At 39.3% G+C, this 16635-nt stretch overlaps 1 protein-coding gene across 2 annotated transcripts in view; it reads right to left on the reverse strand.

Moving 5' to 3' along the window:
- The window catches only part of RABGAP1L (RAB GTPase activating protein 1 like), a 244643-nt gene that overhangs the window by 227330 nt on the left and 678 nt on the right, over positions 1 to 16635 (reverse strand). The window lies entirely within an intron of this gene.

A 16635-nucleotide genomic window follows, 5' to 3' on the forward strand; every position in this document is an offset into this window, starting at 1 on the left:
ACTTAAGAAACGTCTTATTTCAGTCTCCTGGACAAAACCATGTTACAATGCAAGGAGTACAAATTAGTATTCTGTTTTGCACATAAGTTAAATACTGTCTTTTTTTTTCATGTAGCACACAAATACTTGATAGCTTATTTGTACACTGAAATTTAAAGTTGATATTTGTGTGCTACATGAAAAAAAAGTCAGTATTTAACTTATGTGCAAAACAGAATACTAATTTGCACCCCCTGCATTGTAACATGGTTTTGTCCAGGAGACTGAAATAAGAAACTTCTTAATTTAAGTTCCTTCATGAATCAGGCCCATAGTGTGTACCTGTACAGCCTTTTCAATCCAATACTTCATAGTGAACCAACAGGATCATTATTATTTCGTAATTACACTGTGTGTATGAGACAGGTACACTCTGAGGAATAAGTTTGTTAAAACAAAACTATCTTCTTAATGTAAGGTGTGACTGTCCTGCATTTTGCAGAGACACAGTACACATTTGTAGCCTGTGAACAAATTATCTATATTTATTTAGAGAACGCCACAATATTCCATAGCGCTTTACAATTGGGAACAAACACAGTACTAAACCAATACTGTATAAATACAGATAGACAAGTAAGAGGGCTCTGTTTGCAAGCTTACAATCGATAGGGTTCAGTAATTAGTTTTATTTAACAGCATAGTTAAAGTAACAGATAACCAATACAGAAGTAAAGGTCACCACGCAATTGTGGCATATTTGTAAGCAGAGATGAAACCATGGATAAACAGTACAACGCTCTGTAGACCTCAATTACTTCCTTATTTTCAGAACTACATCACAATGCTCGTGTAACCTCTCCCTAGAGAAAAACTAATCAGTTTAAGATTCCTCTTTCAAGACTTGACACTATCATCACTTCTAGGTCAGAGATTCAGATTTTGCAAAATTTCATATTTTATGTTCAAAAGACGACAAAACAAAACAATGTTATAAGAAGAAAAGAAAACTGTTCCTTCCAGAATACAAGTCACAGCAGGATGTTAGAGGATAAATGTTCAGGAAAGGGCCGTGCACTCCATCCACTGGCAAATCCTGCAGAGATTCATAGACTGACCTTCCTGGCAACAACACCACCATATCCTACATATAACGTGTCCTGCGATCCTCTGCAACATAATTGCCAGCATTAATGTTACAGTACCCTAAAACTTTGGTACCTTAGATATTTATTGTACTTTAATGTAATACACCATAAAGCATATTGTTGTCTTACATTATTCTCGTCACAGCACACTACTCTCTATGTGGCCTCTCTAGCCCGACAGTAAGATAGTTTTCCAGTAAAGGTAACCCACACACAGTGCTATATGGCAGCAGACACTGGGCAACTGGCAATTTTCAGACTTAAAAAAAAAATACATTCTATGCACTTAATTACTGAATAAAACTCCTCACTCAAGACTTGTATCCTATAAATAGCTTTACTATTCCTGGGACCCAAGTAGCCTAAAAATCTTTGCATTAAAGAGTTCAAAGTTGTCAGATGTTATATCAATTGTGACCATCACATGTACAGTATATATAATGATCAGTGTGTATCAAGTGTGTAATACTGGTGGGATCTCTGTATAGTGATCAGGATATATCAGGTTTGTGATATCAGTGTGGAGATGTACAATATACGTGGTTTATGAGATATTTATTGTGATGCATATTATCGTGGTGGAATTTCAATAAACTTTTCTGTTTTACTGTTCAGTTTAGCCCCATATACGATTTATATTAAAGAGTGTGGGAACACAGGAAATCTCTATTAAATGTGGCAAATGTGTGTGAAGTGTTTAATGCTCGGAGTGCGCCGGAAGATTCACTTCAACCAAAGTGCAACATGCAGGTCCCATTTAGAGTATTCCAGGAGGTGCTGCTAGCTCTCTGGCACGAAATTCAATGCGGGCTGGAAATGGTCATGTCCCAATCTGCATAACAAGGAACGCTCCTGAAAACATGCCCTAACCCCCAACTTATTGCAGTGATGTTGCTTCATAATCTAAAAATCACATTTCACCACTGCTCTGCAAAAGAGGGGAACGGGGGCGTCTACTCTGAACTTCACAGGTAACGCCTCTACTCCAGCCAACTCTGCACCTCTCCCTGTACAAACACCGTCTTATATCAACCATCTCCATGCATCCTGACGAAGCACACACTAATCTCTGGCCACATTAACCACTGGGAATATTGCATCTCTACAAGAGTCCTCGGAAACACAATATTTGGAAGAGTCTGCCTAAGAATTCCACTGTGCTAGACACTAAAGGCCAGGTCTACTCCATGATGTAACTTCAATCAGACGAAACTATGTAAGACACATTTAGGTAACACTGAGTCAGTAGAGATGTCGGTATTGTTTAGACTGTGTAGTAAAGAAAACAATAACAGGAGATGTTTTCATCCAAAACAGAGAAGAGTTTGTATATAAAAGTGCATCTGTCCATTAAATCAGATATATCACCACTAGTTATTTCTTGCTTTACTACACAGAGCGTTTCCTGCAGGAGAGAGAATGTTATCCAGCATTCTGGCTTCCTCTGTCCCGCACAACAGTGGTCTCGCCACGCGTAGAGGAAGCCGGACTAGGAGCAGACGATTAAGTCTCACTGCTTCCTCTGTACAGTAGGCCATAGGTACACTTTAAATGAACCTAAAGTAACTTAAAGAGGGGGAAAAAAACAGCACAAAGATTCTAAGCATTTAAATGGCAAAAAATAAAAATAAAGTTACGACAATCAACATCTCTATTACAGCACACACCAAGTATGTAAGGCCGTAGTTGTAAAACTACAAAATGAAAATATCCAGCTAACATTACCATAAGGACTTTAGACCATGAAAACTAAACATGTTCTATACCACACAACGTTCAATTTATACTTAAGCCAAAAGTCACAACTATGACTTTTTCAAACACAACCAATATGTATTTTATTAACTAGACAATATACGCTCTGAAAATACAAAGTTGACTAAAATAGCAATTTGCCACTAAATTTTCTTTATGAAAGTGGGTAGTAACAAAATGGATGTACTGAGAACAAAGGGAGGGTTTCACAACCCTAACAAACTAGTCTAAGATTGTGGGGAATTCCAGTAAAAGATATAATTAAAAGCAAAGAAAACCACCTTAACAATCTCACAAACAACATCTACTCTGAGTACAAGGCTGCCCATGACAGAAGCGGAGCACAGAATGACTAAATATTTCCAATTGTTACAACTTTTTCCTCCAAACAGAGGCCTGATAAATATGCCAAGACTAACTTAACTATCCACCCTTCATGTTCTCTAACCCACTGCATAAAAAAATACATATAGAGGAAACCCATAAGACATGTTTCAAACAAGTAAGATCACCATTACAAAATCAGTAAAAAAAAAATACTATTTAATATAGCTGCTAAATAAACTGTATGAAAGATAGAAATACAGGGGCATATTAATTTAAGTCTAAATATCGCAGCTGCTTGTGTAAAGTGACAATACGGTACCGCAACATTGCAGATTTCCCTTCGCAACCCTATGGGGTGGGCACGAAAATCTGCGACGTTGCGGTAACGTGTGGTCAGTATCCGCGATCTTTAGACTTAAGTGAATATGTCTTAGGAGCTGTATGTCGCCAGAAGAACTTTCTCCCTATTGTACTTTTTCCCCCAATAGTTATATGTAAATTCCAGCACAATCCACTCACAAACCTTAATCTACAATCTAAAGGAGGACTGCAGGACTTTTTTTTATTCATATATACTTAAATAGCGGCTGCCCTAGAAATGACAAGGAGAATAGTGCTCCCGGTATGCCAGTAGCTCATTGAACGACGCTGTGCCTCTTCACTGCTCCACATTGAACGACGCTGTGCCTCTTCACTGCTCCACATTGAACGACGCTGTGCCTCTTCACTGCTCCACATTGAACGACGCTGTGCCTCTTCACTGCTCCACATTGAACGACGCTGTGCCTCTTCACTGCTCCACATTGAACGACGCTGTGCCTCTTCACTGCTCCACATTGAACGACGCTGTGCCTCTTCACTGCTCTACATTGAACGACGCTGTGCCTCTTCACTGCTCCACATTGAACGACGCTGTGCCTCTTCACTGCTCCACATTGAACGACGCTGTGCCTCTTCACTGCTCCACATTGAACAACGTTGTGCTTCTTCACTGCTCCTCTCGCACCCCCCCCCCCCCCCCCCCCCGACGCCCAACTATCTACATGTTTGTGCTCTTTCCGCTCCTTGTGGATCGATATACCTGCATGGGAAATTGGAGACGAGCAGACCTGTGCCCACTGAGTGATTAGCATATTAATTGGTATAATAAGGGGTTAGCATAGTAGTCACTTCTAATAGCTGGACTCTCTCTCAAGATATGATGAAATTCCTTTTACTGGAAATTGTTGTTCTACAGTTTAGTTAATTAACAAAACTAATCCCCTACAAGCTAGTAGCATGAAAGCCCATCCCCACCCACTCTCAAGGGAACCAAGTGTCTACACCTGAATGTGCGATGCCCATCTGTGTTCTAAATTGCTAGTGCTGAACCTTCTTGTAGCCTCAAATGTCACAATAATTGAGAAACAGGGGGGCCCAACAGTAGTTTCTGGAATCCCACTTAATCTTGTAACCCACAGTTTGAGTATCACTTCCCTACATTGTGAATCATTCAGTTGCTAATGTGCAGCTGATCATCTCTAGCCTTGTGTATATTCACATAGAAATTGTGACCCAGACTATTCAACAATAAATAAAGTATCTTCTCTTGGAGATTAAAACAAGAATCAAAGACCAGCATTGGACACAATGATGTATAATTAGAAAACTGTAGGCACATTGACCTCTGGAGAAATCTAGATGCCAGCAGAAAATGTTTATGTGCTATGGATCTCTCGCTCTGGAATTTTGTCTATCACTAACACAGCAATCAAACTCTGTTGTCCCATGCAGCACTTGTGAAATTCTACAATTACTATATAGCTTAGTGTACAATATATAATATAGATAATGGACAGAGTAGTAAATAGAGGTGATTCCATGTTAAAATTCTTGGAAGTTCCCAGTTGAAAACAGAAGCAGCAACTGTTCATGTACAGCAGCGATTCCAAACCAGGGGTTCAGGAACCCTCAGGGGTACTTGCAGTGTTTCCTGAAGGGTTCTCAGAAAAAAAAAAACAGTAATGTCTGCACTATTGTCCTTATTGTCATGTGGATGGATCTACTTGTGATGCGTCTCGTGTCAGGTGACAAATCAAGTCCGTTCAGTAAGGGAAGTGTTAGAATTCTGAGAACTTCTGTAGCTAGCAAGGTACTTTTAGTTCTACAGCATCTGGAGATATGAAACTTTACTGTAGTAACAATGGAGTCTATTCTGCTTTGCAGCAATTTAAATGGGCTAGATAGCATTTTGCTTAGCTTGAATAAATGTGCACCTTTATTTGCGTTTTGTTCAGCGGTGGAGGGGCCCTAGGACTAATGCTGCACATGGACCCACTCATTTCTTAAAACGTCCCTTGCTCACAGCCTCCTCCTGCATGCTTTTCCTAACCAGAAAAGCACACACCTTCAACAACAATAAAACCATGTTTTCTACCTAATAAATAACTATATATACACAGAGAGCGAATCACCTCTTTCTGGCTAGAACACACAATGGATGGTTGGTTAAAAAAGGGAAGTAAAAATGTTGGCCTTGAAACACACACAAAATGCAGCCGCATCAACTAATGAATCGAATAAACCATCTGCTGAATTGCCACCTCCCCCTCCAAAACATCTTCATGCCCAACAAAAAGATAATCTCTCAAAATGCAAAAAATACAAATATTTGGTTTTACATATATTGGGCATCAAGAGCAACCAAACCCACAGTGTGTTGTTTGTGGTAAAGTGCTTGTGATCAGTAGCCTAAACCATCGCTACTTCACTAGCACCACTTAGAAACTAAACATGCCTTGTATAAAGACAAGCCTGTGGATTTTTTAAGCGTAAATTGGCTGACCTACAATGCAATTTGTATCGTTTGTGTCAGTTGCCAGCCATGATAATGTAAATGCACTTGAAGCATCATATCAAGCAAGTTACAGAGTGTCAAAAGCTGCTGAAACTCACACTATAGCAGAGAATGTGATTGCTCCATGTGCCAAAGATATTGTTCCTGGCACGTTTGGGAAAAAAGGATAAGAAAAAATAAAAGTGTTATTCTGCTGCTGCATACTTAAGAAAAATCGCTTTCACGTGGCAAAGCTCTTGCGCGCTTGTTTGAACTCAGACCTGACCAAGACTTTTTTTTGTTAGATCACCCATTTGACCTGTCCGGCGTAATGGAAGATGCTGTATGGATCCAAATGCTGGCATATTTAGCAGATATTTGTTCAAAAATTAAGGAATTAAAGGAGACTCTTCAACGTCTTAATGCAACAGTTTTTAATGTGCAAGGTCGAATAGAGTCCATGTTAAAAAGATTGCGATTTTGGGAGCAAACATTTGCAAAAAATTAAATTGAATGCTTCAGTGCCCTTCACGATATTGTAATAGAAAACAACCTACAACTCATCCATGATGTACAATGTAACGTTATTGAACATTTCCAAAAAACTTTGCATATCATGTAGGGTATACTTTCCAGTCACGTCAGAAGAGAATAATTGGACTAATAATCCTTTTGAAAGAGATCAACATCTCCTCAGCGTTACAACTGAAATTGCAGATGACTTTAATCTTAAAACATCATTCAAGAGTCAGCCATTGCTCGGCTTTTGGGTACAAATTAAAAATTAATATCCTCTGCTTTCTATAAAGGTCAGTGCCCTATCTATGTGCACTCCTTTCTTTTTGTGGTCTTGCAGTTAAAAATATAAAGTTAACATTAGCTTCTTACAAAGTAATCTTTAAAAGTCAAGAAATTAATTATTCCCATTGTAAACTTGTCTTGTAAAACACCCTTGAGGTTAAGTATTCACTGTCTTGTTAATCCTGTGAAGCGCTGAAAAATATTTGGGGGCTCCCAGTGTAACAAGGTTGGGAACCAGTGATATAGAGCAGTAGTGCAAAAGTGGTCTATCGATCAATCAACGACAACTGCAAGTGGTGGTTAGAGGGATCCCATCACTAGAGGAAGAAAGCGCTTCACAGTGTAAGCACGTGGTCAGATGATATTTCTTTCCCCTAAAGTCACTGTGACATATATATATATATATATATATATATATACATATATATATATACACACACACACACACACACACACACAAGTTAACCCTTGCATGATACTCATGCATTCTAGTCAAATCAAGCTACTTAAAAAGGTTCTTGTCATGCATTTGGGCCTAGCCCAGGCCTCCTCAGGGGAAGAGCGTTACTTCCCGATGCAAGCGCCCTTTTTAATGTGTGTTCATGAGGTAAAATTACCTCACGAAAATGAGTTTGACCCCTCAACTCGTAAATTTAGCCTTTACTACCCCTCCCACGGGGGGAAGGGGGGATGATGTAAGTTAACTGATTTCACTATTCTAATTTTTTTGTCAAATAATGTCAGTATACCAAATTTCAGGTCAATTGGATGAGCCCTTTCTGAGAAAATAGTTTTTTCCACACACACACACTAACACACGCCGCTAGGCTTTTACTTTTATATATTAGATAATGCTAAGAATTTAGTAGGTCAGTGTATAACTCCGCCCAGCAGGTGGCGCTGCAGCTTGGTTTTTTTTTACACACAGACTAACACACGCCGCTAGGCTTTTATATTATAGATATACACACACTATACAGATATTTATCAGTGGATTCCCAGGTCTTCGAGGAAACAAAGATGATTGAGGCATTTGAGTGAAGGTAGAGGTAGTTCCATATGCTTCATCATTAGTAATCCATTGGTATGGACTTGTAGGTATATTTTGCTGTGTAAGGCTATGTACACACTACAAAAACTATGGACCAATTTGTTATCACTAACGATTTTACGAACGACTGAAGTTCCAATCAGTCTGCAGATTTGTGTGTACACACTATACACAAATTACCTGTGCTCTTCATTTGTCCTAAATATCGTCTGCAACTCAGAGGAACATGAGCCCGAGCCCTGCTGTTCGATTCCTCGGTTTTCTATGAAATGCTACCGAGAGAAGCTCTGGAAGGGCTTAAGTCCTAACTCCAGTCCCTCCCTGGGGGTGGTGATTAAAGCCAGCATTCAGGAAATATAAGCAGCTCACACAGCACCAGTTGTGGCAAGTACATCTAAAGATTAGTCCCAGAGACCAGCATGTCACCTCATTGAGAGTCAGCCCCTCTGTGCACAGGTACCACTTCGACACTGCTTCCTGCAAGATTTGTGCAAATTAATGTTAGGCGCATGAACACAGAGCAGCAAAAATACAACATTAGCAATAATGATCTCTATACTAATAAATGCTTTCATCAGCCTGCAATGATAGCAAAATAATACAAACTTGGAAGTTGCTCAATCAATTTATAGGTTCATAGCAGGTGCTTGAAAGGGTGGGGTTATCCTAAAAGGAACAAACACCCCAACAAAATCCCCCAGCACACTGCTATAACCAGTAAAAGAGAAGCTATTTCTACTTGTACATAAAAATGCAGAAATCTCAGTTGCTCACAAATTTAGGAGCACTGATGGGGGGGGGGGGTTCAATAATTTATTTAGCTACTTTTAGAGGAAAGATAATTATCCAAGTTTAGAGTTTACTTTAACCAATGTTGCATTATAATATATTTACTTAATAATCTAGATTTCTCTACACTTGTTTTTCTTATGTAAACTAAGTACATGTTCAAAGCAAGCTATAATCTAACTAATTAGGTTTAGCGGCTGATTTAATGTCTTAGATCTCCACCACGCCAACCCTGTGTCTACTCATCCGTGACTCACAATGCTTCATGTAGTTAGTCTTTATATCATGTAATCTGGACCAGGCGACAATGAACGAACACAAGAGACGGCTTCTGTCAGCCCTGGTTATAATTCACTGGATTTTATGTAACAATTCTCTACAGCAGTTATTAACAATAACGAGGCAAGTTATCCTATTAGGTCTAACAGCAGCTCTATAAAATATAAGTCCTGCAAAAAAAAACAAAAAAACAGAATGCATGACCTACAAATTACAAGGAGGCATATTTAATACACCAACGTCTACTCTGCATTTCATAATGAAGAATCACTTATTTGGAAGTTTCCGCTACCTGAAGCAAAGTACTCCCAAGTCTAAAAGAGGCTTCAGTCTTGCTAATGTCCATCAACAATTAAACTAATTTCTTGATATCTCAGTCACCAGATGGTACTGTTCTACAGATATGATTTAACAGGCATGGACAGAAGACTTGCTTTGTAATTAACTACAGGGTCTATTTTCATTTGAAACTAGTAGAATACTAGGTAAATCTTTTTCATATAGAATGCCACTAGCATTAAGGGGGGGCGATTAGCAAAGGAGATGCAAGAGATAAAACAAATTTAAATAAAATAAAATGGTTTTGCATAGCTAAAGCCTAGCATTACACAATTGATGGCAAAAAGGCTACTTAAATGTGTCCAACACCAGAGGACATTAACAATATGTTAGTTGGAAGAAGTGGAGAGTGGCTTACCCGAGTGCAAACAAACCACGGAAAAAGCTTGATCTCATTCTCCACACCACCACTTCCAAGAGGTCCTTCAGATTTAAAGTGAGCAAAATTTAATTTTACCACAGCAGCAGCCCATCTCTGCTGAGCAATGGCGCTGCCTCAATTTAGAGCGTTGTGCCATCGGATATCATTGCGATGTCCGGGTGCGCACTATACCGCTTATTACGTTAAGGAATCTCCAAAGATTTTCTTGTGCACTATGTCTCATGTCTATCTACCTCCTTGTGATGTCCTTACGCTGAATTCTTTGTGTGACCTATACTGATTGTTTACACATACACATGGAATTTGCACTTGGTTTTGTGCTACCTGTAATTATTTGAGCATTACTCATACTTGCATAATTGGGATTTTATCACACGTCTGCTATTATGCTAAATTGTATTTATTATACTTATGTGCATTCATGTATTTGTCATGTTGTATTCATGTATCTTAAGGCGCACTGTCCGATGCTGAGGAATCTGTGGCAGTTTATAAGTAAATTATGATGTCAACTGGGACTGCAGGAATATCTGGTCATCAATTACCATGATCCACCAAAGTATGTTACACTAACTGCACTATCCTGGGTCCATGATATATGTCCATTCTGGACAAGCACATCTATGTCCAAACTGAACACAGAGCACTATGCCTGTGAATAGACTTTAGTATGAATCCTAGGGGGAGATTCAATTCGGCACAAGGTGTCTCTGGAACGTCCGCGAAGACACCTCACCCCATAGAGATGCGAGGAAAAAGGAGCAGAGATTCCTACTGTAATTACAGGCAGTGTGCGCTGACGGACGTCACGGTGATGTCCACGTGCCACATCGCCGGCGATCGAATCTCCCACCTTGCGTCAGTTTCTTGTGACTATAGACAATTGGCTTTAACTCTGTGTCCGAGGCAACAAACTAGACTGTAAGTCAAGCAGGAAAACAGTGTTTAAAAAGTATGTGAACAGCCACATGTAATATTGTATGTGCAATATAAAACAAATAATAAACAGCTCCTTTGACTTTGCAGAAGACTCACACACCAACTCTGAAGAGGGCGGGGGTTGGGAAAACTGGAATTTCTGTTCTGCTTGACTTCCTCCCAAGCAGCGGCCTGCGGTGTCATCAAAAACCTAAAGTCTGGAAAAGAAGGATCACTCAATACTTGTCGCCTCACCTCAGTTACACAAATCCTTAGTGTCGCACTAAACCAAGGAGTTTGTATTTGATGATGTAGAGGAATGGCTAACATTCCTTGCTTTTCAGGACAGCTGAGAAAACAATTCATCAGCTGAATTTTTGTTATTTTCTAATTGTGCCTGACTTACCTTCCTAATGGACATTGGATAAACGCAAGGCGTGTTTAAATGTGGACCAAAAGAATGTCCTATGTTCAAAACCAGGCCTGTCCAAACTGCGGCCCTCCAGGTGTTGTGAAACTACAAGTCCCAGCATGCCCTGCCAGCTATCAACTGGTTGTCTGCCGGCAAAGCATGCTGGGGCTTGTAGTTTCACAACATCTGGAGGGCCGCAGGCTGGACAGGCCTGTTCTAAACAATGCGATAATAATAAAAATTATAATATAAAACCGGTTATCTGAACGCTGCAGGCAACATCAACACGGACGTGAAGTGAATGCTTGTAAGACAGTGTGTACAGGTACAATGTACAGTACAGTCTCACATTCCTTATTGTCCTAGAAGCGCGAAAATGCATTTAATAAGAATGTGCTTAAAATGCCTGTGTGTATGATGCTAATGAAAGCTCTCCCAAGCTCCTCCTGTATATCACACTCCTTACCATCACCGAGCCAGCCTGGAAACCTCAGCTATGACGCAGAGCCTTGGCCGTCCGCCAGGAACCAGGGTGCACCATCAGTGAGTGGGCAAAACAACTGGAGCTGCTGCTATTAAATTACAGCACTTCCTGGGAAAGCTTTGTCACTTATATTATCACCAATTTCACTTGAAATAGTTCTTGTTAGTCTACGAAAGGTGAAAGGACCACACCTCCTACTGTTGCGAAAATGCACCAGACAATACAGGCTATGGTTTCCCTTTACACTGTAGACTCAACACCTTATCCCTTCTTATCCGTTAAGGCTTTTTGTCTTGTAGAAACATTTTTTAAAGCCCATTAAAGTTGCTCGCAATGTACATAAATGGACCTGTACACACACTTTCTAATAAGAGTTTGTGGCAATTTCAATCGTGTCTGCAGCATTCGGAAATCATAACCACCAAGTAAAATTATGGCAGCGCCCATTAAGCACTCGATACGCTATGCTGTAGGGACACATTAATGCACATGCTACTAACGCTCCATTAAAGAGCGGACAAAGTACAATGTATTGTCTATGCTTTTAACCAGCATATTTTTTCAACGCTCCCGTGAATGAACCACTATTTAGCTATTAAAGTTGTCATGTAAACTCCAAACTTCTCCTTACAGACATCTGAACTAATAGAAATTCTTCATCATCATTTATTTACATAGCGCCAGATTTAGTAACATTTTTCCTAAAACTGTATTTCACAGGTCAGTAAGTGCAAAATCCAGTTTGTTTGTTTTATTATTCTCTTATTAAAAGACCATAATAAAAAGTTAGCAGAAAAATACAACAAACGGCGCTGCAGTGCCTTTATTGTTTTAATAGACCCCCACTTCAATGTTATAAACAAATATTCAGTGATATAACAACAGATAATAATATTCATCTTTTATAAGAAAATTGTAACATAAACTTACACGTAATATGAAAGGAAGCAAACGAAGCACATGAACACTTCTCAGATTTCAGAACACTACACAGAGGAAAATAATGAAAAACCCCTCAAGGGGTCAGTATGAGCTTACACAGCTATTTTAATGGTTCATTTATGTCTATTGCACATGCATTGCAACATCAAACACTCTTGTACAATGAAAACTAGACTAATAGCATAATTAAAATGTAATTCGTAATAAAAGATACAAAAAACAATTATCTCTAGGCAAATGTGTTTAGATAATGATCCCTCAATACTTGTACATATGCAAAGCGAAAATAAAAAATATAAGGTTAGAATTCCCTTTTAGGGAAATCTGGTTTTGGACAATGCTATATAGACACCCTACCCGAAAATAAAAAATATAAGGTTAGAATTCCCTTTTAGGGAAATCTGGTTTTGGACAATGCTATATAGACACCCTACCCTATACATGTAGGCCCTGATTTCTCACGAACATCCCCACATAGGACCTCCCCATCACCTACACTACCAGATCTCCCTATTTCACAACATGCAGAGGAGACAGCTGAGAAGCTGGTGGACTAAACCCATCCTAACTATTCAAGGAGCATTGCAGGAGTGTACAACATATAAAACAGCCAATTGTAGAAATGTTACTGCAAATTATCGGTGGGAATCCAGCTCTGGAATCTCCACCAAAAAACAAGGGAGGCTGTTTCATAGCAGAGATTTTCTTCTTTAAATGAGAGGTCATAAACAATTTTTGCATGTGCACAAATTTGTGCAGGTAAGTGCATCACCCACCTCACACCAGACATCCAACATCCCCGTTGTTATGTGGGTTTCCTCCGGGTGCTCCGGTTTCCTCCCACACTCCAAAAACATACTGGTAGGTTAATTGGCTGCTATCAAATTGCCCTTAGTCTCTCTCGGTCTGTGTGTGTGTGTGTGTGTGTATGTTAGGGGATTTAGATTGTAAGCTCCAATGGGGCAACAACTGATGTGCAGTGCTGTGGAATTAGTGACGCTATATAAATTGATGATGATGATCTCAGACCAGACCCAAAAAAAGGTCCAATTGTGTTCAGTGCCAGCACTGCAGTTTTGGTTGACGCACATAAACAGCTATGTAAATGCCAGCTAAATAGGTTTCAAAATGCTCCCCTGCTTCAACACCTGTGATCTAAGTGACTGCAATAAATAGAAACGATAGTGTCTGCCAGCCAACTTTATAAGGAAGTTAATAAAATCTCTGTAAACTGTTGGTGATTACAGCGTAATTTTTAGTGAGATCCTAACATGAAAGGAGAAGTTCAACCTGCATCGGCACTGAAGGCTGGTGTATACAGAGTGGCATGCTTTATAGATCACCCTGTACTGGCACTGAAGGCTGGTGTGTACAGAGTGGCATATCCTTATAGATCACCCTGGACTGGCACTGTGTTTACAGATTCACATATCTTTATAGTTCCCCTTTTTAAGGTGCGTTTTGGCTGCATGGAAGGCGCCTCAGGTCAAAGAACACAGGTGCAGGCAAAGCACCCATTTGCAGCAGTGTTCTCCAGCCCAAACTATTTTTTTATGTTCTGTGTGCAGCATTTAAAAACAAAATATACGGAATTATTAAAGAAACAACAAATGTAAAAATAAATTTCGGAAAAAAAGATTACCTGCGAGACAGGAATTTGCTTCTTGTAGTAGCAATTTGACACTGTCACAAACAGAGCACCAAGATATAAGTAATTATCGCTATAGGTTATACAGGCAAACCTACAAAATAAGCAGTGTCTTTCTGCAGAGCATGGCAGTAAGTCACTGAAAAGCTGCTGAATACAGCCACCTAGAAGGCAAGCATATCTTGGCTAATAGACTACTGTACACAATAAGTGTTGTGTGCATCTTATGCAATCTCCTTATTTTTTTTATCATAAAAAAAAATTCAAATTCACATAAAGGGAGTTATTTTCATGGTGCAAAAGCAAAGATGTGCTTAACCAATAGACACTAACCAAAGTGTAGTCTAGTGTAGCCAGAGTGATGAAAGCTCACATCTGATTGGCTGCCATGGCCTACAGCATACATAAGATCAAAGCTATATATTGTGACCTTTTAATTGCAAAGACTTTTCACCTATTACTCCTACATTCCTCTGACACACAAATGTATGCCAACACACCTGTTAAGAAACACTGAAAACCTGAGGCTTATGAAATATGTGACACAGCACAATGTATACAACTTCAACACAACAAAAAAAAGCCATTTATAGAATAATTGAAGCATTTTCTTTAAAATAGACAATGGGAACAGTACCACACACCTGTATTGTCTAACAGCCAATAAATGCTCATTTTAACCTGACAGCATTACTAATAAACAGTAACTTGCTTTTTCATGTGTTGTGCAAGGCAGGAAGAGCAGAACTGCACTAATATGCAATATAGCTGGTGATAAGACAGTAGGCCACTATGCATACTGATTTGCCCTAGTTTAAACTATTTGCAATAATGTGTAAAACCACAAACTAGAAGGCGACAAATTAGAGTATTGCCACACAGTCTAAGTTTGTTGATGTTAAACAAAGTTAATATAAAGTTTTCCAGCACAGATATAGTTTACAGGCATGGCCTCATATTAATACCCAGTATTTTTACAGGAAAAGTCAAAACACCATACCAATAGATTAGCTTGTCAAGATGCTCTGCAAACTGCTTCATATCCCATGTAGGGCTGTGGTCTAGTGATCATCATCCCCAGCTACTTATATACTAATTCCGCAGCGCTGTACAGAGCTCTCGCTCACATCAGTCCCTACCCCACTGGAGCTTACAGTCTGAATTCCCTAACATACACACAGAGACTAGGGTCAATTTGATAGCAGCCAATTAACTTACTAGTGTGTTTTTGGAGTGTGGGAGGAAACCAGAGCACCCGGAGGAAACCCACGCAGACACGGGGAGAACATACAATTTCCACACAGATAAGGCCATGGTCGGGAATCGAACTCATGACCCCAGTGCTGTGAGGATGCTAATCACTAAGTGTAATGTTTACAAATATCACCTACAGTGGTGGAAGTGGGCTGGTATACAGTGGAATGCCATACCGCTACTTCTCCTACTGCTTTCATTGTAAAACTATCAAATTCCATTCACTTTGACCACTGCCTACATCTACAATGTAATGGCTCCAGTATAGCAGTACCAGAATAACATACAAATGTTGCACTAGGCTAAAATTTAAATAGCCCTAGAGGTATATTTACTAAGTGGCGGTTCCGACGAACCGTCGATTCTTGACACTTTTTGCATTCATTTTTTTAAAAAGGCATTATTAAAAGACAAAGCCCATTGGGGTTTGACTTAATAAAATTGCGTTTAAAAAAAATGATGGCAAAGCACCGAGAATCAGCAGTTCGTTTAGTAAATATACCCCCTTGTATGTGAACATGCACTTTACACAAAATATTTAAGGTGCACCACCACCTAAGTGGCAGAAGCCAAAATCTATGTGACTGCAGATTTTGACAGGTCCTCTATAACACACCCACCCCGGGTAGGGTCATTTTTCACTTTAAAGGGTATATGTCACCTAAAGAATAGTGGCGACAGCTATTTTTTTGGGCCAAACAAATATTCAGTAGATCCGTTCACTAGTAACTATTGACAGCACTAAGGCATTTTGCTCCTACTGAACCATTACGCGAAAGAAACCTGTACCAAAGGATTCACTGTTTGTTTACTTGACAAAACACTCATACAGTTGGTACTGGTTAATCTGCAGACACATATTTATCCTTTCCTGTATTACAAACATTATGAAATACCAGTGTCTGCAGCAGGTCAGGTACAAGATTATTATACTATTTGCATTGGATGACTGAACACAGTGATAAGTTATAATGAAACTGGTCAAAAGTCAAATAGCTTTTTTTACAGGCCACACTGGAGTTGCTGTTAAAAATAATAAAAAGGAACTGTAAGCATGAAATGGTTGGACAAATCAAGATTTAAAATAAAAAAAACACAAGAAAAAAAAACAGAGACACTGATTTTCTTTGTTGGCGATAAATCAGAACTACAGTGACAACTCCATACAGTTGTGTGACCACAATGTAACTATTGTAGCCAGGAATTTGGTGGTATATAGGGCATGTAAATCTACAAATATAGCAGTAAGATAATTAAGTAATCATAAAAAGAATCACAAGAGATAAGACAAACCCCTGCATAAAACAGGGGG

The sequence above is a fragment of the Mixophyes fleayi genome, chromosome 8 (genome assembly GCF_038048845.1).
Source record: "Mixophyes fleayi isolate aMixFle1 chromosome 8, aMixFle1.hap1, whole genome shotgun sequence".
NCBI lineage: Eukaryota > Metazoa > Chordata > Amphibia > Anura > Limnodynastidae > Mixophyes > Mixophyes fleayi.